Consider the following 6,000-nt stretch of genomic DNA (forward strand, 5'->3'; position numbering starts at 1 on the left):
ATTTCTCCTTCACAAGTCTTGGAGTTACGCTCGATCACCGAGTTAGCACTGCAGCAGGGATGGGTATTTATAATTTCGGAGTCCAAGGAGGATTGTACCATCGACTTGACCCTTTAGTGCCAGGTTGCCATGGTTCGCGTCATTTGCAGCTATACTTTTATGATACAAACGATCAAACATTGTCACATAGAGTTCGACGGTCTCCTGACCTAGATATCAACATCATCCGGAATATACTACGAATATTGCAGGATAATCCATATGTTTAGACTTTCAATACAGTTGGTGCTATTCCAAACTTGGATGACTACTGTATTGAACTAAACACAAATGTCACACCTGACCAGAGAAGGTATAATGCACCAACGACATCACAAGTCGCTGCTATCTGGATGGAAGGGAATGATCCACAGAGAAGTTTTGATATGAGTGTGCTTGTATATGCCAGAGGAGACCGGCCACGGTATATCAAAGCATATCATGGTTGCTATGACCCATTGTCTTATCCTGTATTCCACCCTAGAGGGGAAACCGGATGGAACAAATTCATGCCATGCAGTGATGCGGTGTCAATAATACAGATGCCTCAAAACCCTACTCCAGCTGATGTGCAACCCATGGATGACACCACTGATGCAGACCATGGATGATACCACTGATGCAGACCATGGTGCGTTTTATATTCATGTATTATGTGTTTTATATTCATATATAAATGTATTTATTTTTATTCATTACTTGTGCAGATGATATACATGCTGCTGAGGATCAATTGGATGGAGACGATGATGACATGTGTTATGGCTGTTGTTGGTATTGAGATCGTGAGCGAGCGGCAGCGGCTGCTGTCGCGCCACAGGACCCGCGGTGCTACAGTACCGCGGGTACTGTTCACGCGATGGAGGGCCGCGAGGGCGAGAGCTGCGGCTGCTAGGGTTGGGGGCGCTGGGAACGCCGGCCGCGGGGCTTCGCCCACGGCCGGCAAGAGGGAAGGGATTTCCTTCTAATCTCTTGTTTGATTAGATTGATATATCTCCTCTCCTTATATAGAGAGGTTTACTTGACCCCTAAGCAAGCGACTAATTAACCCTAATGGGTTAAGGCCCAATAAGCCCTTGACTCGTCTAACACTACACCCCACCTGGACATGCAGCTCGTCCTCGAGCTGCAACCTAACGATGACGCTAACAATGACTCCACTAGACGCAAACCAAAAACCGAAGAACAAGCCTTTTACATCTCGGCTTATTTTAAATAAACTGCAATTCTTTATTTTTGACTCTTGAAGATACGGCGGACACCCTCCTTATGCTGGACCTGCACGTAAGTAGCCGCCTGGATCCCATGGAGACCATCGGAACGAGAGGGGAGGACAGGTATCGCCACCGGAAATTAGTCGCAATAGCGACCAGCGGAGACGTATTCGTGGCGACCGGTGACGGAATGTGATGGCGCTAGGCGATGTGCCTCCGCCGATGACAAGGAGGAAAGCACCTCCCTTATTGCTGCTGTAGGATTGGAGTTCGCTACCCAGTGCGCGCTTGAAGACAGCAGCGAGTTGGCGCGAGCGCTGGTGGCCTTCCGACGGGACAAGGTCGTGCCCCCAATTGCCGAGGTCGATCGCTGTCAAAGCCGCCTCTTGCATCTCCAAGCGCATCTTCTGCAGTCGTTGCCGCGCTAGGAGGCCGCGTGCTACAGCCTGCAGCCGCACCGCCACCTAGATGAATGAAGCCGCTTGGTCCTGTTGCTCCTTGCGCATCACGCGAACGAGCCGTCGCGCCAAGAACTTGCGCGTTGCCGCTTGTAGGTGCACGACCGCCTCTCTCTTTCGCTCAAGTTGTATCATCTCCTGGAGAGCGGCTTGTATCTGGACTATTGTAACCCTTATGTCGGCGCACAGATCCTTGGTGATCGGCAGGGTCGGCGAAGACGTTTGGAGTGCCGTGGACAGCGTGGCGGCGACCGTCGATGAAGAACTCGCCAGGGCTGTAGATCCGTACCCTGGCATCCCATAGGGCATGGACGCCGCAGGGTTCGACGTCGGCGGCGGTTGAAGGCGCGACTCCATAGAGGTGATGCGTGCTGTAACACCCTAGGTGTCTGCACAGTAGTTGTATATATATTATATGCATCATATGCTTGAATTGCTTGAAAAATGATCTTTTTGTAAATATAAAGGTTATATGTGTAATTATGATTTTATGCAAGGTCCTTTCTATAGTTATATTTGAATAGGTTGTGGAATTATAGCTTTTGTGGAGGGTGTTTTTACAAAATTCAGTGCATTTATTACATGGCAGCAAATCTTGCTTTTAAGTTTAAGTTTAAAGTGATTTTGCATTGAAAAAGACAAAAATCCTTGGAATTCAAAATCCCTCCCATGTTTCCAAAAATAGCTCTTGAATCTTTGATCAAATATTTTTTTGCACAACATCAAAGTTGTAAATCTTGAAAAGTTGAACAACTTTCATGTTGGGCATTTTTTCATTTGAGCCCTATTTTAAAAGTTATCTCTGCTTTACAGTTTGATCCCTGGAAATTTCGTTTAAGCCCATTTCCCCTTCCTCCAGCCCCTTGCTCTGTTCTCGCCGCCGCTATGCAGAGCACCGACGCCGGCGCCGTGGAGAGCCTTCCCAGCCACCTCCTGCTTCGCACTGGCGCCCACGCGTCGCGCTGCTCCTCCTCCCCCGCCTGTTGCCTCGCGCTAGAACCTCCCCGGTCGTGCCACGCGCCCCGCCGAGCCCAGAACCGTCCGCGCGGCCGCCACCTCGCCGCCGCGGTGGCGAGCTCGCTGCAGAGGCCGCCGCCTTCTCCTCGCGCGCGCACGAGCAATAAAAGAACCCCAGAAACCCATTCCCATCTTTCTTCCGCTCATTCCTCGCTCCCACGCCCCAGAACGCCGCCGCCGCTCCACCCCGAACGCCGGCAAGCTTGACGCTGCCACGGAGCTGCCTCACCGCAGCCCCTCCGCCCGCTCTGACCCCCTAGCAAGCTCCGCCGTGAGCCCGCGCAACTCCCAGACCACTTCCCCTCGCCCAACCCTCACCGGAGCACTCCGCCGACAAGTTTCCTCCGCCGCCGACCCGCCCTGCTCCGTCGAACCGCCGCCTCCGAGCCCCTCCCCGCACCCCTAGACCACCCAGAGGTGCGCCTTGAACCCGTGAAGCTCCCACACCCCTCCACCCTCGCCGCCGGTGAGCCCCTCGCCGGGATTTGGCCGGTCAACCACCGCCCCTCTCTCTGACCCAGCCAAGGACCTTGGGTTTGAATTCGAGAAAGCCCAGGGGGTTATTTGAATAGCCATAGACTCAGTGGAATAGTGTTCTAAGGACTTCTTTGTAATTTCTAGCAGTGAACTTTGAAATTCAGTAGAAATTCGTAGGAAATTCGTAAAATAGCAAATCTTGATGTTCTCGAATCCTTGTGTAAAGCTCTATGCAGTAGAGTCATAATATGTTAGTCTTTTGTTGAAAGTTTTTGTTGTACAAGTTAATTTGTGTCACTAGGTACATAAAGACTAGATGTTTTATCTTTTTCTTAACTAATGTTTGAAGCCTTGTACTGCAGTGAAATTTTTATGGTAGTTTGTTCTTGTAACACTAGAGTTGCTATAAATATTTCGTGGTTAGTTCTCGTGTGTAGCTATTTATTTGATTTAATCCTTGTTTAGTAGACTTTAATTATGATAAATAGTTTGTGCTAATGATAAATCATGAAAATATTTCTGAGTGATCTTTTTGAATAGTTTAGCTTGTAAGTAAAGTTTGAGCCACAGTTCATGACTAGAACAGGAGCTAAAAATGAATCTTGCTAATCTGATGTCTGTTTTGTTTATTTTCTCAGAATTAATTCTGTGTAAATAAAATCATGAAAAAATCACAGTAGCTAGATCATTTCTGTGTCGACCTCCTGTTAAATTTTGAACTTCTTATTTGCTCTAGTTTGACCTGTATAATTCAAGCTTGTTCTAGGTGTTGTCTGAATGAATGATTTGTTGTGAATAATTGGCTACATGTTTTGGCATGATTTTACAGGGTAGCTTAATCTGTTCATGTTCGGTTTAGGGTAATTTTTGCTAAATTTATTTCTGTTTGTGCTTTGAGTTGTTTATTTATTAGCAAACCATGACTTACTTGTTATAGGAAATCACCCCCACTTGTTTATGAAGTTAGTAAACTTCATTTGTGCTGTTGATCATGATGCCTTGTGTAGTTAAAATTGTTATTTAACTACTCTATAAATGATTGCCCATGTGTGTTTATAATATTGTTCTTGCATTACATATAAATACGACTACCTTGTCGGATGGGACGTACGAGCTGATCCCGGATTCCGAAGGAGGTGATCTCGAAGCTCAAGCAAACACTGCCGTACTAACTGAAGCCCCGGACCAAAGTTCGGAAGAGCCCAGGGCTGAAATAGTTAGTGACTACCGAGAAGGCAAGTCCCGGACATAACCTATATTTCAAATTATTATCACTTACTGTTGTTACTTGCTTATGCATTTACAGTTCTTAGGATTTGAATTGAAACCCTAGATGCATGATCCTAGGAACCTATGTACTGAACACTAGACTTGAGTTCGACTACTTGCTAAGCTTATAGGACCGGTAAAAGTCGAGTGATTGCCTGTCACTCGTGAGTTTTATAGGAATTGATTGTTTACCTTTCTGTTATCAATATAAGGACGACGGACGGGGTTGTGTTCGATATCATGACCTTATGTGAGACCCCGTCTGTGTTGATGAACTTGCTAAGGTCGCGGTGTGTGGTAGTGCTGGTTAAGTTTTTAAACGTACTAGCCACATGCTGTAAATATGGTATGCGGTAAGCCTAGTAACCGATTGTACCGAGGAGTGGATATACCTGACACTCTCTCTTAGGGATAGGTTTTATTTTTATGTTGCGCAACAATACGACTTCGAGGGACAAGGTTCGGCCTTGGAGCCCTGTAGTTGGGGAGAGTGTTCCTATCCACAAGCCGAAAAGAAAGGCAAACGGTTGTTTGGGAACAACCTGACGGTATTCTAGACGTGTGTGTTAGGTCTGCCTGGCCAGGTTAAGAAATTCGATTCGAATCGTCTGCTTCTCACAGTTTGGAACTGCTTGATCTCTTTGCCACACAGAGTAATAAGAGCAACAATACTATGATCAATCTTGATGTTTGCTTAAAGATCTACCTTGATTGGATAGTAGTGGCTTACATAGAATGCTTAATCAACTAGAATCTTGAAAGCTAAAACTTGAAAGTAAGGACTTACTCTTTATTGCTTTTCAGCAAAAGGAAAACCAGAGCCTCACAAACCCTGCATAGTCTAGCTAAAGTGGGTTTAGTATACCCGTTGACGGTTAAGTCTTGCTGAGTATTAGAATACTCAGCCTTGCTGTTGGAAATCTTTTCAAGTATGAGTTTTGAGGAGCAGATCGCTAGCTTGACCTATCCCTGCTCTTTGCCTCCTGGCTGGTCTGTCGAGTGGGATACGTCCTTGGCCGGCAATGACCATGACGAGTGATACCAGGCTTGTGCTAGTCTGGTATACTTTTGCGACGTGTTGTAGCCGTCGTGTTTTATCTTCCGCTGTTTAAACTCTAAAGTTTTACACTTAAGGCTTGTATAACTGCTTTACTAAATTTGGTTTTGTAATAATTTGAACTGGTTTGTAATCATTACTTTGCCTGTGTTGTAAAATTGTGGTTGTAATATCTCTGGACTCGCCTTCGTGCGGGGTATGCTTGTTCAATCCGAGAACCGGTGGTTGTATCGGGACGTTACCCAACAGACCAAGAATTGTTCCGTTTGAAGTGCGTTTGAGCTGGTGTTGCCTTTGTGGTGATGGCCTGCGCACTTGAGCCGGGATAATTCAAGTGGTTCTGCCACACGTGCCTCCATGCGCGTCTCCATGTCGCCCATGCTGCTCAGCAGCTTGGTCATCTGGGCGGCCAGACCCTCCATGGTTGGCGGCGGCAGTGGTGGCTCGGACTTGTCGTCGCCTGGCATAG

This window comes from Panicum virgatum, chromosome 3K (assembly GCF_016808335.1).
Source record: "Panicum virgatum strain AP13 chromosome 3K, P.virgatum_v5, whole genome shotgun sequence".
In the NCBI taxonomy this organism is placed as follows: Eukaryota; Viridiplantae; Streptophyta; class Magnoliopsida; order Poales; family Poaceae; genus Panicum; species Panicum virgatum.